Raw genomic sequence first — 19802 nt, forward strand, 5'->3', positions numbered from 1 at the left:
TTTTTCTTTTCTTCTCCTGTTTTAAAAAACTCTATGCCTGTTGATGTTTCTATGTTGTTGGCTTCTTCAGCACCCAGACTTAAATTTGAAACAAAGGAAACCCAGGGAACTCATCACTGTGTTGTCTTCATGCCCCAAAGTCTTTTAGCCAGTCTGCCTCTCTCCACCTTTCAAAGTCTGCTTCTGCTTTTTTCTATATAATATCCAGAATTTTTCATTGTAATTATTGGAAGTAATATGGAAAGGTTTGTCTATGCCATCTTGGAAACAGAACCTTATTTTTAAAAAAGATTTTATTTTTATATTTGAGAGAGCCAGAGTGGGGGGAGGGGCAAATAGAGAGGGAGAAGCAGACTCCCTGGTGATCAGGGAGCCTGATGCGGGGCTCCATCCCAGGACCCTGGGATCATGACCTGAGCCAAAGGCAGACACTTAACCTGGTAAGCCACCTAGGTGCTCCAACAGAAACTTATTTTCAACTATCCTCTTTCTAGAACTTTCCCACAATGATGACTCCATTAAAATTTATTGATATAATGGCATGCCAAAATGTTCAATCCACCCAAAAGATTGTAACATAAATGGAGCCTACCTTTACTCTAACTGGTGGGAGCAGATGGGGAACAGGTATTCATAAAATTGCACTGAGATCTCTAGAGTTGGTAAAATCAATTTGGGGTTTGAGGAAGGGGAGAGGAGAAGGATGTAAATCATGTCCTCTCCCCAACAGATACATACCAGCATCTCATGTGGTGCCACAGTAGTCCTAAAAACCCCAAATAGAAGTAGAGCAGGAGGTCTCTACCACGCAGTCATCAAAAGTCGCTATGTAGAAATTTCTCTCCATTATCATTCTTGTCTCAGGTATATCCCTACTAGGTGGATTATACATAAACAAGGCATTATTATTTTTTTCTCCTTCTCTTGGCATACCAGTCTAGGGAGGTAGGGATCTGTAGTTGGAGTCATAGTCTTCCTGACTCCTGTCTTAAAACTAGCCTGGAAGGACCAGCTCCAAAAGCAACCCTCAATGCCCATTCAGAGATTGACTTTCTTAAACAACAACAACATAAACAACAACAAAAAAAAAAAAAAAGAAAGAAAAGAAAAAAACAGTAGCTTTTCTTGGCTTTCTCTCCTTAGAAAAATTCCATCGACTTTTTCTTCTCCAATTCCTTTTGCAGATTGTTCATTCTGCAGTTGACATGTTATGAATTCCACCTTTTCCTTCTCACTGAGGGGCAACCTAGCAACAATAAAGGGTATAGACGCAGGCTCCAGACTACCAAGATTAAAATTCTAGCTGAGCCATTCTCAGGTTGGGTCACTTTGGCCAATATACTTCACCTTTCTGTTTTACCATCTGTGAAACGGGGATGAAAGCAGTAATCTCCTCAAGGGGTCATCGGGAAAATTTAATGAATTTATATATTGTTCATTCCCGCCCCCACCCCCACCCCCCCAGCCAAAGACCACATGGTGCACATCTGTAGCCAGAACTGGGTTTATTATTTGCCTCAGTGGTAATAATGGAGGCAATAAATAATAACTAAGGAGAGATACATGCCATGGGGAACTCTGAGACACCACACGACATCCCAGGAAGAGGGTGGTAACATCTCAGGAGGGGCTTTTTTTTTTTTTTTTTTTTAAGGATTTAAGTTCATGCTGAGTGGTTTTGGAGAAAATCTAAGAAAGTGGACAGTTGCTCTGGACTGGTTGCTGTCAGAAAGCAGGAATGATTCCATCACTGGGTAGCTTGAATTTTTTTTATCCAGAAGGCGGAGGACCAAGGCTAAAGCTGTAATTGAGAAAGAAGCTACAGTCACTCCTGTGAACCCAAAGACAGCAGTTTGGTCATTTTAGTGGCTTGCATTGTGTCTTGTTTTCGTCTTTCCTCAGGCATGATTATGGAGGAGTCTTGGACATAGTGACCTCATCTGATGTTCGTGGTCTGTGAAATTGTTTATGAGTTTATGGCTCAGCTCCGAGGCCAGCTACCAGCTACTAACTATCAGAGCTGCTTTGTTCTCTTTCCTAAAATATGTCTTTAGCACAGAGTATGATACAATATGGCTAAAAGTTCTGCTGCACTTGACCCCATGAGCAGCACTTCATGGAAGCTATTGTCTCTCCCATTGGGTATTGCAGGATTTTTCTTTGCTCTGGTCAAGCCATCACTTTTTTCATACACAGAATATATAAGGTAGCCATAGTTTAAAGATTATTAGACACACCTCATCTTTGCACATCATGGCAAAAATCAGTAAAGTATTTCTACTGTGGGGTGCCTGGGTGGCACAGTCAGTTGGTTAAGTGTCTACCTTCTGCTCAGGTCATGGATCCCAGGACCCTCAAGGGCTCACTGCTCAGCAGGGAGCCTGCTTCTCCCTCTCCCTCTTCCCCTCCCCTTGCTTGCACATGCTCTCTCTGTCAAATAAATAAATAAAATCTTAAAAATAAATTAATTAATTAAATGTAAGGGTTATGTAGACCTTTATTTAAAAAAAAAAAAGGATATTTCTACCATAATAGAAATTTACCTATCTCTGCATTTCCCCTACTATTTACACAGTGTCTGACACATTACTGTGTATGGGCTAGAATAAAGCATGTAAATAAAAGTCTTCACCTGCCTAAATGTGTAAAATACAGGATTTCCAAGCAATCTGGAAATCTCTAGTGGAGCTGCTCTGTCTCCCACGTTCATCTTTATGAGGGATCAGCAGGTGGTGCTAGCGTTTCCTTGCAGCCATTTGCCTTTAGGCCATGACTCCTCTACCCTTGGAAGAAATTTCTTCCTCAGAGGTTTACATCATACAGCTAATTCAATTTAAGACTCAGGTTGAATCCTAAAGGACTATTCTAATCACAGCCACCCATAATACTCTAGCTGGTGTAAATTGTTAATTTAAATGTATCTTCTATCGTATTTACAATGTCCATTTGTAAAAATGTGTATGTTAAATGCTCGTGGGGGAAAAAACAGAACGACATAAAAATTTTTCAAATTAAATTTGAATTGTAAAGTATGTTAGAGTTTTAAATATATTTTGAAAATATTTTATATAAATAATAAACTTGTCATGATATATTTATATGGTGTTATATGGGATTTAGAGAAAAAAATAATAGCATAAGATGATTATTTTCATTATACCCAATGGAATATAAATACCATATATCCATTGAATTCTAAATGCCAGAGCAATTTGATATCCTACAACACACATAAATATATATATGTATTTTTTTAAAGTTGCTGACCCCAGGATCCAACTGTTAAAAATACTTTCTTCTGTATTCAATTATATTTATAAATATTAGTAGGATAATAACAACCAAAATAAAACAATTATTTATGTATTTTGATAATTACTAAGTGGAAAATATAAATTTTTGTTAGAAAAAATTTTAAGGGCACCTGGTGGCTCAGTCAGTTAAGCATCCTACTCTTGTTTTCAGCTCAGGTCATGATCTCAGGGTTGTAAAATGGAGCCCCCCATTTGGCTCTGTGCTCAGCATGGAGTTGGCCTGAGATTCTCTCTCCCTTTCTCTCTGCCCCTCCCTTCACTCATGCATGCACTCTCTCTCAAATAAATAAACAAATAAAATATTTTTAAAAGAGCAATGTCAAAAAAAAAAAAATAAATAAAAGAGCAATGTCTTTTTAATGAGCTGGATAGGGCTTTTCTTTCAATTTGTTCATGTTTCATGGGTAAATATTATATATTACTAGTGTGAGACAGTGTTCACCATAGTTTTATTCCTATCTTTCATGTTTTATGTGTAAATACTAAAAAACACGTATATAAGAAGATGGAAATAGTTTGTTAAACAGTATCACTACTTAGAAAAAATATTCCTTTTCTGAGTTTGAATGCCAAAAGTAGCAAAGTGATCAATCTATTTAGTCTTTTACAAAGTAGGAAGAGGTGAGTTTAATTTATTTATTCATTTATTTGAGAGAGTGAGAGAGTATGAAGAGGGGAGGAGGGGAGGGCAAAGGGAGAGGGAGAGAGAGAATCCCCAAGCAGGCTCCATGCTCAGTGTGGAGCCCCATTCGGGGCTTGATTTCATGATCCTTAAGATCATGACCTAAGCCAAAATCAAGAATTGGATGCTCAACTGACTGAGCCACCCAGATGCCCTGGAAGAGTTCAGTTTTAAAAGCAGTAGTGGGTGGCTGGGTGGCTCAGCAGTAGTGGGTGGCTGGGTGGCTCAGCAGTTTAGTGCCTGCCTTGGGCTCAGGGCGTGATCCTGGAGTCCTGGGACTGAGTCCCACATCGGGCTCCCTGCATGGAGCCTGCTTCTCCCTCTGCCTGTGTCTCTGCCTCTCTCTCTCTCTCCCTCTCTCTCTCTCTCTCATAAATAAATAAAATCTTAAAAAAATAAAAGCAGTGGTGGTTAGAGATGACTGGTATGATGTCTTAACTTCAGATGCTTGTATAGGCAGCTCACTTTTAGAACAGACTGTATAAATGGAGGTTGAAAAACTGGAAAATGATCTCTATGGCTTCCTTAGAAAGCCTTCGTATGCTCCCACAATTTCACCTGCCCTTGGCTGGAAAGTTCTGACCTTCTCAATATCCATCCGTCTTTCTCTTCATTGTCACTAACAGAATCCCAGTTCTGTTCAGGGTGGTCCTGTACGCAGCCCCAGTACTCACTGTGCCAGACTGCCTTGCATTATGACCCACTTCTTGCCAATGAAATCTAAGTTGAGTTGCCCAGGAGGGTGGCTGTCCTGTGAGCCCTTGTTTTTCTGATAAAATGGGATCAATTCAGCTGGCACAACCCCTGTACTTTCATTTGCTGTCCTTTCTTTTCTTGGAATGCAAACACCACCTCAGGAAGTGTAGCAGCATCTGTCTTACAAACAGCAGAATAAAAATCAGAATGGGGGAATCCATTCACTAAGGAACCTAGGTCTATGTTGACAAGCCTGGGAAGCTGCACCTGTCCCACACTACCCTACATCTGGGTTGTCATTGCATGAGAAAAATATGCCTAAATTGTTTAAGCCCTTGTTGTCAGGTTCTTTATTTCTTGGCTCCAAATCCTAACAGAAACAAAGGGTTATTCTTTTATAGACACCTTCGGGAATACATGATTTATTTTTCTGGCCTCAAAGATTTTTGCTAAATGCTGTAGGGAATGCTAATGAACTGTTATACAATCACATTTACACATTATTATAGGCATTTGTTTTTCTGATCTAAATAAGATAAATTTATAAAATAAATGCTTTGAACACCAACAAAAATATCACAAGGCTTTTTGTAGACAATTCCATCTTTTAATTTTTGTTCTTGGAAATAACAGGCAGTCAGTAAATATTTCTCCAACAAAGGACTATAAAGAGTAAAAAGGCCAACTCTAACATTATTTTTTAACTTAATGATAGGGAATTGTAATAAATGTTTGAGAGCAACTTGCGAAAAACTATAAATTCAATTCTAACTGTTCATGAAGTAGTTATTAATCACAGTATTTGGGACATTGGAAATAAGATACAATGTAATATAGTGCTTGAGTGACTGGAGAAACATCATCTGAAATGAGAATGGTGATTTGTGACTTGGGGATTTACTACATTTATGAAAATTTATCAGTGAATTTCACCTACTGCTATCCTAGATGACAAGTTGCCTGGAAATTTCAAATGAATCACAATAATTATTCATTGAGGAAATGACTAAAAGTGTTGGGAGAAATCTCAAAATGGCACAAAAATAATACTCCCAGATATAAAACAATAATAGCAAGATTCCCAAACACTCTAGATATATTATACACATTTATCCTTTCAGGATCTCAAAGTATTAACATGGATAATATTATTTTCCATTTTATAGACAAAGAAACTAAGACGAAATACATTTAAAAAACTTGCCCCAGTTCACACAAGTAATAAGTGACAAGATGAGATTAAAACCGAAGTAGTCAGTTGCACTGACTGTATGGCCAACTCACCTCTTACTCCCAGCGATGAACATTATCAGCACTAAGTAGAACATAGAATGACTATCCAAATGCTCTGGGGAGCACACAAGAGCAGGGAGAGTAGGGATAGTCTAGAGGGAAGCCTGCTCCTTGAAGGAAAAAATGGCAGTTAGCTTCCCATGTCCTATGGTTTTTAGGCTGACATCTTATTTACTGGATGTAAGGAGACAATTCTGGAAAGCAAGGGGCAGAAAGGGCAGAAATACATACAATTTGCTTAAGTCTCTGGTTGACCTCTGAAGACCTATTCAAAGGGCAGGCTTAAAGTCCCTCAACTGGAGACAAAAGAACAGAACTGAGAGTACACTGGACTTAGCTTCAGGCTTCAAGTCCCACCAAATTAATTGCCTATTCAAATAACAACAGTCACTGGGGGAGTAGAATGGAACTCAGGACCTCTAGGACATCAAGGATACAATTCAAAATTACTCCCTGTGTAAAGAGTCAGGAAGATGTGCCCCACACTCAAGAGAAAAGGCCTCACTCAAATTTGGGATACACTTGCATAATAAGATGACCATGCCAAGTTATCTACCTGCGTACAAGATAAGACATGGAATGATTAATGAGTGTGCACCAGGAAAAGCTTTACATAGTGGCTGATAGTTTTAGGTCTGCCAATTTCCATTCTTACTTTGCCTATCCAGGTTCCAGGCTGGTGCCTAGGTCAGCTGCTTCATGTGGGACATTGACTCTGTCCTTAAATGGTAAATTTTATTTTATTTTATTTTATTTTAATTTATTTTATTTTATTTTATTTTTAACACTTTTAACATTTATGGAGGATTCTTTCCCAAATCTGTCAATATCTTAATGGTTACAAACTTTCTAACTCTACTACTCCTTCCAGTACATTAGAGGGGGAAAAAAATCTCATAATCTCCAATCCACAACAATAAAACAATGTTGGGAACTGCCATAAGAACACAAGTGAAAAAAAAAACTTTTCTAAGAACCACAGGACTATAAATTCAGGAAGGACACAAAAAAATTAAATGAATCAAACTCATCAAATTATATACATTGGATGTATAGCTTTTTTTTTATGTTACTCATATTTCATTTGAGTGGTTTTAAAACAAGAATCATGCCAAAGAAAATCATGATTTTTGGCTTAATCCTGAGTTAAGAATATTAAGAATTTGCCCACAATGCATATGGCCTCCTATATACAATGGATGATTTAATATACAATTTAAAATCCAATACATTATGAATTCATGATTCAGAAGTACCCTTAAATATTTTTAAGCAGTAGAAACACACACGATAGTTACAAGTGGAAATAATACTTGCAAAGTGTTCTACATTATTATCCCAGAGACACACCATAGAGGTCTCAGGTTATTAAGAAAACATCAAAAAATGTTTTATATATTAAGAGTATGTTTTTGGGAGTGGAAAAGAATAACAGCTTTCCCTTTAAATGATAAATTTTAAGATAGTCCAATATCAAGGGCTTCCCAAAGACTATTTGCCCAATAACATGTCTTCTCATTATTTCATTAACACTTACTTGTGTTCCATTTATTTATTTATTTATTTTTAAATTTATTTATTCATGAGACACACGCACACACACACACACACACACACACAGAGGCAAGAGACACAGGCAGAGAGAGAAGCAGGCCCCATGCAAGGAGCCCGACTTGGGACTCGATCCTGGTTCTCCAGGAGCATGCCCTGGGCCGAAGGCAGCTCCAAACCGCTGAGCCACCCAGGCTGTCCTGTTCCTTTTAAATATTCAGCAGAAGGCCTTCCACGAAGAGACTGCTACTGATACATAGATGAACTAAGTGACCCATCGTATGGCCATCAGCATCACTTCCCCAGCCAGCCCCAAACTTGAGCAATGGTCTCCTGGATAAAAAGGTAATGGTAGTTAAAAGAGAAGACCTGCTTGGCCTCAGAAAGAGGACCTACCATTAACAAGTCAGTAGCCATTGCTTTTTCTAATTTGTCTGCTTTGCCAATAATAACCTGCCCTGAATTCCTGACATGGCTCCAGGGACCAGGCAGTTTTCTGGTGGCAAGAAAAATAATTATGCTGGAAACCTTCCATCATCGAGAGGGCCAAGATTAATGTTGAATCTGTTATCTTGCCTTCAAAAACAGAGGAAAGCAAGGGAATAAAGGAATTTTTAGAGGTGATAAAAATGTTCTATATTTGGATCACAGTGGTGATCATATGACTCTATACACAGTTGACCTCTGAATTACATGGGTTTGAACTGCACAGGTCCACTTACATATGCATGGATTTTTCCCAACAAATAATGTACAATACTGTAAGTGCATTTTATCTTCCTTATGATATTCTTAATAACATTTTCTCTAACTCTCTTTATTGTAAGAATATGGTATAGAATACATAGGACATACAAAATATGTGTTAATAGGCTCTTTGTTATCAGTAAGGCTCTGGTCGAGAGTAAGCTATTAGTAAGTAGTTTTGAGAAGTCAGAAGTTTTTTTGACTGCATGAGGGTTTGGCACCCCTCACCTCTGTGTTGTTCAAGAGCCAATGCAAATTGACCAACAGTGCCACAGTATGTTTTGGCACTGCTTGCAAGATGCACTCTGGGCTCTAACCAGCCGGAAATACATGCTGCCATCTTATTAACTGCCAGAGAATACAGATCTCAGAACAAAACACCGAAATGGAAGTGAAGCCTCTCACCATTTTGCCTAATGACTCACTCAAAATTTTTGTTCTGAATTCCCATGTGACTGAATTCTCTTGATCTGGGGATATTAGTACTAAAGAAGGAATACTCATACTCAAGGTTTTGATGAATGGAAAGTTAAGACTGCTACCACATCATTAAAAGTGACTAATATGACGAAGGAAACTAGAAAAAAATAGTATGGGGGTGGGTGAGCTCTGGTCTCTCCAGACTCTGCCTGCTTCCTTTGATCATTAGTCACTATAGTTAGTATTGGTGATGTTACTACCATGCTGGGCAAGGGTGATTGAAACTGGAAGAAATTCTTGTATTTACATGGCAGGTCATGGAAAACCACTTGACACTCAGGCTGCATCATCAAAGTCTCAGGTCTTTCAGAACTGAAGGTTTAGGTTAACCTAATGCTCAAAGAAAGTGAACTAGTGAGGTGTTGACCAAGGTCAAAACAGCCTAAGGCTAGAACTATTTACAGAAAGCCCTGCCATGGACATTAGTGGAAAACCCCCAGGCTTGTCCTCCGACCAGATAAAGGAAGATAGTTCTAGTGTTGTGCACCTATATCATATTAATATTTCATGTTTATCATTTAATATTAAACTAAAAATCATTTCCGGTTGCTGATATATAATTCTGAGTATAAAACTAGGTTTATCATGTAACATGGCTGACTCTCTACATTCAAAATCTAGATTGCCAAATTTCAGGTATGCCTCCGTGAGATTACTGTAGAGGTAAAGGAGAGCCTCAAATTTTTATTCTATTGCTTATTTCATGTATATCCTTGCTTTGCAGTGGAAGTAAGTCCAAGGGAAAGCAACTGTGAACCTTGTCTTGGTTATTGTTCTTGGTTCTGGGTAAGGCATAATGGCAACATGAACTGAATGGAAGAGGAGGAAATCATCAACACCTGCTATGACCTCTTGCCCAACTCAAGAAATGAACACTAATGGCCTCCGCCACTATACTTTTGCTTGCTAGTGAAGTATCTGAGGAATGAATAATTACTACCACCATTTTATTAAACAAATTATTATTTACTATATTCCCTACACTATACCTTTTATTCCCATGACTTATTCATTCTGTAACTGGAAGCCTGTAGCTATTCTTTACCATTTTGTGGTAGTGTTTAAATGTACCCATGGTTTCCAGGGTTATTGTGATCTGAGACAAAATCACAGTGAACTAGCAGAGGAACTTAGGTCAAACTGACATTCTAGCCTAGGAACACAGGATCTCAATGACATTATTGAATCTCAAGGCAGCTGAATGTGACTTAGAGTTGTCTTTGGTTGGGGAAGTAATGTGCAAACTTGAGATTTTATGTGTGATAACGAGATTATGCTAGATAAAGCCATCTTTTAATATGTGTGAGTAAACATAAATGGGGGAGTGGGTAGCCAACACATATAATTCAAGAGAAAAATCCTGGGATGACTCCTTGGCTTGCAGCAATTCTCCCTATTAGAAGTTGTCCCTGACACCCATGAGTGGATTGGCAGCACTTGTGCCTTCTTATGTTAACTTTGGATCTCTGGCTCTACTTGAACAGAGTCCATCAAGTTCTATCTCTTAGAAACTTGGAAATTTATGAGAGGTGCACACAGATTGTGGTCTCTGGAGCTGAGTCATACTAATAGCCCTGCTATAGAAGAAAAGTCCACAAACAGAGCTCTCTAGAACATCTCTTGCTGTAGCTCTTCCCATCAAGGCTCAGTTCTTCACTTCTTCCCTGAATTTGGTGATATACACCAGTAACCTCTATTTTTGCCTGTTGAACTACCGAGAGTCAGTTTTGGTTATTTGTAACCAAAAGAACTATATAGAGAATAGAATTATAAATGTATATAGATTAGACTGATGTTATTTTATAAAGGACTTTAAAGTTCTGAAAATTCTCCTGAGGAATTTATGTATAGGTAATAATAACTAGTCTTTACTTCCATCTCAAGCTCTTCACTAGGCACTTTCCCTGCAATAACACATGTCCGAAAAAAAAATTAAAAAACAAAACAAAACACATGTCCACACAATGGCCCTCTGAGGCTAATATTATTCTTTTAAAAAAATTGAAGTACAATTGATACACAATGTTACATTAGTTTCAGATGTACAACATAGTGCTTTGACGAGTCTATATGTTATGCCATGCTCCCCACAGGTGTGGCTACCATATCTAACCATACAACATTATTACAATAATATTGATGGGGCACTTGGGTCGCTCAGTCAGTATGGTGTCCAGCTCTTGATTTCAGTTCAGGTCATGGTCTCAGGTTTGTGAGATGGAGCCCTGTATCTGGCTCTACACTCAAGGGGAGTCTACTTGAGGATTCTCTCTCCCTTTTCTTCTACCCCTCTCCCTTCTCACACACTCTTCTCTCTCTAAAAACAAAACAGAAAAAAACAATACTATTGATTATATTCCCTATGCTGTACCTTTTATTCCTATGACTTATTCATTCTGTAACTGGAAGCCTGTACCTTCTACTCCCCATCATCAATTTTGTTCACTCTTCCACCTCCTCCCCACTGGCAACCACCAGTCTGCTCTCTGTAGTTCCAGGTCTGTTTCTACTTTTTGTTTGTTGTTTGTTTATTCATTTGTCAGAGGAGTATTGCTCTTACTCTATTTTACAAATAATTGTAGCTCAGAGAGGAAAATTAATTGACCCAACAGCTCACCTCTAGGTAAATGGTAGAAGTGGGATTAAAATTCAGGAACTCACTTATATAGTGAGTGAATGAAACAAGATTCAGCCCAGGACTTAGCAACTCTAAAACCTATAGGTTTAGCTATTAATTTATAATTTAAAAAATATCTATTGAATTCCTAATGCAATAGGAAGTAGAATGCTGTAGACATCAACAACTTGGGCTCTAGGACCAGAGCTTCTGTATTTGAATCCTGGCTCTCCTGATTTCAAGCTGTGTGACCTTGTGAAAGATATTCACCTCTCTGCCTCCACTTTCTTATCTTAAGGTAGGAATGGTAACATAACTACTTAATTGAGTTGCTATGAAAAATAACTCAGCTAATACACTTAAAAGTGGTTCAGGCTGTCCTTGGCACATCAGTGATAGCTATTTCTATGCTGGGAGCAGTGAGTAAGTCAGGAAATATTTCTGCTTTCATGTCCTGTGGGTGAAGATAGGGAGGAGGTTTCCTATTTAGACAGGCTGGCCAGGGGGAGGTTCCTCTGAAAAAGTGGCATTGCACCAAGTCCCGACTCTTGCAAAGAAATAAACCATACAGAGATTCTGGAGATGAGTATTTGGAGAAGAAGGAATAGTGAGTGCAGGTCTTGAGGTGGGGGAATTCGTCATGTTCAAAGAGTGGCCCGAGAGGCTGTGGTAGAGTGAGCAGGTAGAGATGTGGTAGGACAGGAAGTCAGAGAGGGTATCGAGGACAGATCCTGAAAGGCCCTAAAGGCCTGGGCAAAGAGTCTGGATCTTTTAAAAGCACAAACGGGGCACCTGGGTGGCTTAGTGGTTGAGTGTCTGCATTTGGCTCAGGTCGTGATCCCGGGGTCCTGGGATCCAGTCCCGCATCTGGTTCCCCACAGGGAGCCTCCTTCTCCCTCTGCCTGTGTCTGCTTCTCTCTGTGTGTCTCTCATGAATAAATAAATAAAACCTTTTTTAAAAAAAAAATAAAGCACAGACAGGGGCAATCAGAGAGTTGAGAACAGAAGAGTGACATCATCTGATTTTAGGTTTCAAGAGATCAGTCTGGCTGGGGTAAAACATCCAGGGGCTGATACACAGAGGCCGGGGCAGATTCAGATAATTGGCTGGGGCTAGTAGTAATTCAGGCAAAAAATGATAGCATCTTACATAAAGGTGGTAGACACAGAGGTGAGGAGAAGTGGTCCAATTCAGGATATGTTTTGAAGATAGATCGTTGAGAATTTGCTAATGGATTTGCTGTGTGCTATGTAGGGAGAGAGAAATTAGTGACTTCAGTGTTTGGTTCCCATCAACATGTGGGTGCGATTCCTTTAAGCAAGATAGGAGATATTTCAGTCTTGATCCCTTTAGAAGAAAGAAATTGTACCGGTTATTTTTTTTAAAGATTTTATGTATTTATTCATGAGACACACACACACACACACACACACAGAGGCAGAGACATAGGCAGAGGGAGAAGCGTGCTTCATGCAGGGAGCCCAATGCGGGACCTGATCCCGGGTCCAGGGACTCCAGGATCATGTCCTGGGCCAAAGGCAGGTGCTAAACCACTGAGCCACCCAGGGATCCCTGTACCGGTTATTTTAACAGAGGTAACTTAATATTAACATTTTAGTATTTTAAAAAGCCCTAGGTACTAAATAACTGAAAAGGCAAAATGAGCACTAAAGTATCACTGGGGTTGTGCCCACGGGAAACAGGTACCTCTCGCAGGGCTGGGAAAAGTGGTGGGAATGATAATGCTTAGCAGCCTGGCCCATAGAGCCAACAGTAAGATAGAAAGGGGAGCTGCATTTTGCTGTCATCTCTCAGCTTAGAGTAAGAGCCCTGAAGAGTGAAGAGCTAGACCTTTGAGAAGGAGGAGACAGGTGGATGGTGCTGCTGGCCTTTCTATCAAGGTATAATGACATCTGGAAAAACCTCAGGCTGGAATTACTGCTGGAGTTGGAACGAACAGCGGCTCAGTGAAACAGCACTGTCAGGGTCACAGCGACAAGAAGAGGAAGCCAGGACAAGAAGAGATGGCAGACCAGAAGCAGGAAGGGTCCCCTTCCCCAGCCCCCTGCAGGTGGAAGTCTCCCTTTAGCATCCTCACTGGCAGAGCCTAAAGGAAAGAGGCTCCCAGAGCAGGAAGGGGGTTGGTGGAGTCCCAGCCCAAGCATCATAAAATAGTTGCTAGAAGGGTGGGGTCAAAGCTGAGAGATATCTTAACAACCGACAGAGAAAACTTGGTTGGGGGAGAGGGCATATTTAGAGAGGGAAGAATTCAGGATTCTCTTCCACAGATCTATTATGATGAGATGTAGGAGACAATGGATTGTACAACCAAGACATCAAAGAAACACTGAAGCCAGACATAGACATTTTAGAATCAACACTTGCCATGCCTGAGTTGTGCTTATAGACAAAAGAAACCAAAGTCAGGCCTTAAAAGCTGGATCCTCGACATCTATTACTCTCTTTACTGAGCTATAAAAACACACTATAATTGTATTTCCATAGGTCAGTTCGGATCATTTTTTCTTTTTGCTTAAATTTTGATAATGTGGGATCTAGAAAAAAAAAGGAACAATCTAGATACAATCTTTTCTTCTAGCAAAATATGTTTAGGGCTTGGTATAATAGTAGAAACAATGTGTAAATGTCCTCTAATCTGTGATCTTGCTTTTGGTATGGGTTATTTGAAATGAGCCCAGAAATATCACTGCCTTGATTTAGAGAATCAAAATTTCTGTCCGTGTCCTTTCTGTAAAATGTAGCATTGCACAAAAAAAAACTGGAAACATTCATAAATTTCTGTAACTGAGCCAAAAATCATATAACATGTATTAATTAGATATTTTCTATTTGCATCATTATCATTTTAAAGACCTTAAGACACTTTACAGAAGTTCCAAGTAATGAATCACTGTGCGAATCCTAGACATTGGTAGAAGGAGAGGTTGTAATTCTCTCCTATTATTATGGAAAAAACAGGACAGGGACGCCTGGGTGGCTCAGTGGTTGAGCTTTTGCCTTCCGCTCAGGGTGTGATCCTGGTCCCAGGATTGAATCCCACATCAGGCTCTCTACATGGAGCCTGCTTCTCCCTCTGCCTGTGTCCTGCCTCTCTCTGTGTGTGTCTCTCATGAATAAATAAATAAAATAAAATCTTAAAAAAAAGACAAGGCTTTACATACCTTCCAGAGTCCTAAGGATTACTCATTTTAGGACTTAGACACACTGAGCATGCTTATAGTTCTGACATTGGGTTTATGTCAATAAACCAGCCCACCAAGAGTTTATGACTTGGAAGATTGAAGAGTCTGCTAAGAAGGAACTCATCCAGGGAAAGAATGCTGGCACACAGCTATGCCTAGTATTAGAGCCCTGGTCATGATAGGGCATGGGCGAATGTGGAGTATGTCTGCCTATAAGCCATTGCTCTGACCTACCTCCATGGATCCATCTCTGAATTCTTCCAGGCAGAGACGTGTGGCCAAAAAAATTAAGATTTTTCTTGGGATGTCTGGGTGGCTCAGTCAGTTAAGTGTCTACCTTTGGCTCAGGTCATGATCTCAAGGTCCTGGGATTGAGCCCGCATTGGGCTCCCTGCTTGGTGGTAATTCTTCTTCTCCCTCTCCCTCTACATTCCCCGCCGCATCATTCTCTAGCTCTCTCTCTTTCAAATGAATACATTTTAAAAAATTTAAAAAATTGGGATCCCTGGGTGGCGCAGCGGTTTGGCGCCTGCCTTTGGCCCAGGGCGCGATCCTGGAGACCGGGGATCGAATCCCACATCAGGCTCCCGGTGCATGGAGCCTGCTTCTCCCTCTGCCTGTGTCTCTGCCTCTCTCTCTCTCTGTGACTATCATAAATAAATTAAAAAAATTTAAAAAAAAATTTAAAAAATTAAGGTTTTCTCAACAAAACTTTGTAAGACATTTTTTTTCAACCAAGCATTTACTGTTTTTTTTTTCCTGTCCAGTGTTCCTTATTCCCTTCTTCTGTTAGCAATGTTTTCTCTCTGTGCAGAATTGCCCCACATTATCTTTTATAATGACTTAATGATGCTTTCAGTCTCTGTGTCTTATCTCTCAGTTGCAGTGATTGATCCAACCTGACTCAAACTGGGGCAAATTTTGTCTTTGGTAAAATTTTGTGTATGTAGGTTGCAAGAGAAGTGCTTTCTCTCCTCTGAGATGGCTAAGTTGGAATGGTATAAATACGGGTTGCTTCACTCAGCATTTCTAATAGCTGAGTAATATTCCATTGTATACATAAACCACATCTTCTTTATCCATTCATCTTTCGTTGGACACCGAGGCTCCTTCCACAGTTTGGCTATCGTGGCCATTGCTGCTATAAACATCGGGGTGCAGGTATCCCGGCGTTTCCTTGCATCTGTATCTTTGGGGTAAATCCCCAGCAGTGCAATTGCTGGGTCGTAGGGCAGGTATATTTTTAACTGTTTGAGGAACCTCCACACAGTTTTCCAGAGTGGCTGCACCAGTTCACATTCCCACCAACAGTGTAAGAGGGTTCCCTTTTCTCCGCATCCTCTCCAACATTTGTTGTTTCCTGCCTTGTTAATTTTCCCCATTCTCACTGGTGTGAGGTGGTATCTCATTGTGGTTTTGATTTGTATTTCCCTGATGGCAAGTGATGCGGAGCATTTTCTCATATGCATGTTGGCCATGTCTATGTCTTCCTCTGTGAAATTTCTGTTCATGTCTTTTGCCCATTTCATGATTGGATTGTTTGTTTCTTTGGTGTGGAGTTTAATAAGTTCTTTATAGATCTTGGAAACTAGCCCTTTATCTGATATGTCATTTGCAAATATGCTGAGTGAAGTAAGTCAGTCGGTGAAGGACAAACATTATATGTTCTCATTCATGTGGGGAATATAAATAATAGTGAAAGGGAAAATAAGGGAAGGGAGAAGAAATGTGTGGGAAATATCAGAAAGGGAGACAGAACGTAAAGACTGCTAACTCTGGGAAACGAACTAGGGGTGGTGGAAGGGGAGAAGGGCGGGGGGTGGGAGTGAATGGGTGACGGGCACTGGGGGTTATTCTGTATGTTAGTAAATTGAACACCAATAAAAAAAAATACGGGTTGCTCTGAGGCAGTTTCTCATCAAACTCATCACACTCACCCTTGAAGGCAATCTCTTCATAGTTACAAGGGAATGAGGCTGAGAGAGAGAGATGCAAGGTTTTGAAAGGGTCAAAGATAAATAAAGACCAAGGAAGGGGTAGTGGAGAGGGTAAAAGGGGAAGAGAGAGAATGGGGAGAGATTGATTCTAACATTGTCAAGTCGCTAAAGACTCTAAAACCATATTGTAGATTTTCTGGTCACATGTGAACTAATATATTCCCATTGTCTAAGGTTCAGATAGTTGCTTAATAGAGGTTAGTGTGAAAGTGGAGGAAAGGGATTTTGTTATAATACCAGAAGTATTTGGCTCAATGGGGCCTCTATAGAATATGGCCAAGCTCTAGTACCTCAAGTGCCCTGGCACATTAGCAGCAGCGTCAGAGAGATACATCCAGAAGCACTCTAAAGGCAGAGATCAGGGCCTTAAGAATTGGCAACTGTTGAAACAGCTTTGAAAGAATCAAGAGGTAGCTTTAGTAGAAGTGGAGGAAGGGCACAGCGCCTTTGGCATGCATGGCAGTGCCCTCACCATTGACCAGACATGGCCATCCTCACGAAATTGGTAATAGTTGATGCACCATACTGGCTGTAGGCAAATTGCCAAAAGGAGACTGAGCAAAGTTCAGATGAAGAGAGAAAAAATGAGCAGACATCATGTGAAAGCCTAAGTGAGAACTCTCTGAGGCCTCATGAAAAAGATGGGAATGGAGGCAGGTCTTTGAAGTGCAGGCAATATCAGTAGTGGCTCTCACTGTATATGCAATCTTGCATTTACACAGACTGAAGAGATCTGAGAAAAATGGGTCACATGAAGCTTTGCTTTCTTAACTGGCAAAAGACACACACAAAGGAATGATCATGCTAAACGTGAGAACCATGTGCTCATCTTCAGTCATGTAAGGAGACAAGACTCATTGAACCGCTGGATGAAACGGGAACAATAAAGCTAGAAATAGGCACTAAGACTGTATCCTCGGGAAGAGTGGCAAAAGCTGAGCTGGCGCCAAGGTCAGGAACAGAGCCAACATCTAGACGAGCAGGAAAATCAGACTGGGAGGAATAACCAAGGACAGAGCTCGCCACGGCTGGCAGAAGAAGCAAAGTCTCCACTGTCCAGACAAATTTACTGTGGCAGGGTCTCTTTAGATTCCCTGTCTGGGAAGCCAGATTCACAGGATTCAAGGGCAAGAGTCTCAACCCAGAGTCTGGGAAACACATTTTTCTCCTAGCCACATGTAAAAGAGAAACATTTCCAACTTGAGAATTAAAAGACAACTTTCAAATTTCATCTTTCTAGTTCTCTACTGAAGCTATAAAGTCAGAGTATTTGTTATTTTTGATTATGAGGATAAAATAAGATAAAGCACTTGGAAAGCTGAGAGCTTTAAAAAACTAAAAGATATTTTAAAAGTGTGTAAGTCACTGTAATCAGCATGGTACACAGCACCCTGCAACCTGCACAGCTCCAAACTTGGGTGAATGCTATGTCTCTCACCTTTTTCCATCTCTTTCCCCTCTCCTCTTGGCCTCTGCTCTTTCATTTCTTTCTCATATTACTCAAGCAAGCCACATATAGTTGGCACATTCACATCCGACACACATACAAGTACATGTGTACACACACACACACACACACATCATGGTTAACATTCATCCAATCTGCATGGGTTTAGGAGTGGCTGGCTATCTATTCATATTCTGATTGACAGTTTTCTTGTAGTACCACTGGTCAAAGTCTTAACAATGTTATCCAACTTACTGTATGCATTTTGGTTTCTTTGTATGTATATGTGCTCACACAGACACACAGTTTGTTTTAAAACTTTTAGAAAAGAGATGGACCAAATTGAGCTATCCCCACTATCCCCAACATACTTCCCACCCTCACCCTGAGAACTTTTCAGTTGAAGTTGAGAAGTAGTTTACTGCATAACTTGTTCTAGAATATCCTAAACAGAACAAGGATTTGTATAAATAATGGAACTGTGAATGGAAATGGTATCATTGGCATTATTTTACGGCTTACTGGTTGTTGACAGACACTTAGGCCATCGACAGGAGAGCATTAAGAGAACCTAGTATTTGGTGGGCAATGTCTCCTCTCTAGGCTGCCCTTAGCTTAAGTGGAAGTTGAAGTTTTTCAGAAATTCTATTATGTAATACTTAGAGGAAATCACTCTCTTTGCATTTCTGTGAATTTTTATGTGATGTACAGATGAAGATTTTGTATCTTTGCTCACATATAATGCTGATAAAGGATTTAATTTAAAGAGTTTAGTGAATGAACCCATTAACTGATGTGAGAAAACTTTTGATGAGTCAAATATTTTGGATCAGGGAATTCGATAGCATTTTATGTTGCTTTTAATTAGAGCAGACACCGTGAGACATGTTTCAATTTACAGCTATCACCACAGTCAATACAATAAAATGGATCCTGGTACTAAGAACAAGTATCCCCGTGTTGTCCTGAAGAAGATAGTGGTGCCAAGCAGCCAATTAATTGTAGCAGTGCTCTGTAAATAACTACTAGTTGTTATTTTCCTTCTGAAAACTCATTATTCTAAAATGTAAAAGAGTAATGGATGATTCAGTGAAGGAGAGAGATTCCTGTCATTATAAAAATTCTGGATGTAAATGAATTGAGCTGGTAAACCCTACTTACAGGAAAAACATTATTTTAATGAAAATGTAGAGAACTTCATTTTACTCTGAGGAGAAATGGAATTAATTCTAAATGAATGTTGACTTTGAAAAAATGATAATAATAAGAGGAAATATGTAATACATGAATACATTCTAACTACCTAAAAGAAGGAAAGGGACCTATTCACCCAAATTATGTAAACTGACTCAAGAAAAAATAGAAAATCTCAACAAACATATACCAAGTAAAGAGAGCTGATCAGTAATAGAACCTTCCAATAAGGAAAAAACTAGAACCAGATGGCTTCACTGGTGAATTCCACCAAGTATTTGAAAAAGAACTAATAGCAATCCTTCCAAACTTTCCAAATAATAGAAGAGGAAGGATCATTTCCCAATTCATTTTATGAGGTCAGCATTACCATAATATCAAAACATCACAAGATAAAGACATCACAAGAAGAAAGCATTACAGACCAATATCCCTTATGAATGAATACATGATGCAAAAATCCTCAACACAATTCCAGGAAGTTGAATTCAAATAGCATATTAAAAGGATTATGCACTATGACCAAGTTGGATTTATCCTATGAATGCAATCATGCTTAAAAATGGAAAAATCAATCAAT

General features: G+C 39.6%; 1 long non-coding RNA gene across 3 annotated transcripts; it reads right to left on the reverse strand.

Moving 5' to 3' along the window:
- Nucleotides 1-1498: 1498 nt before the first annotated feature.
- Nucleotides 1499-6284, reverse strand: LOC112660866 (uncharacterized). 3 transcript variants are annotated; one of them, XR_003137275.3, is made up of 4 exons: nt 6217-6284; nt 5977-6095; nt 4671-4868; nt 1499-1801 (listed from the first exon to the last, which is right to left on the reverse strand). It is a non-coding gene; the product is annotated as an uncharacterized LOC112660866 (long non-coding RNA). The 3 variants fall into 3 exon arrangements; XR_003137273.3 differs by lacking the exon at nt 6217-6284 and having other exon boundaries at nt 5977-6209; XR_003137274.3 differs by lacking the exon at nt 6217-6284 and having other exon boundaries at nt 4671-4872; nt 5977-6209.
- Between the last annotated feature and the right edge of the window lie 13518 nt (nt 6285-19802).

The sequence above is a fragment of the Canis lupus genome, chromosome 4 (assembly GCF_003254725.2).
Source record: "Canis lupus dingo isolate Sandy chromosome 4, ASM325472v2, whole genome shotgun sequence".
Classification (NCBI taxonomy): domain Eukaryota; kingdom Metazoa; phylum Chordata; class Mammalia; order Carnivora; family Canidae; genus Canis; species Canis lupus.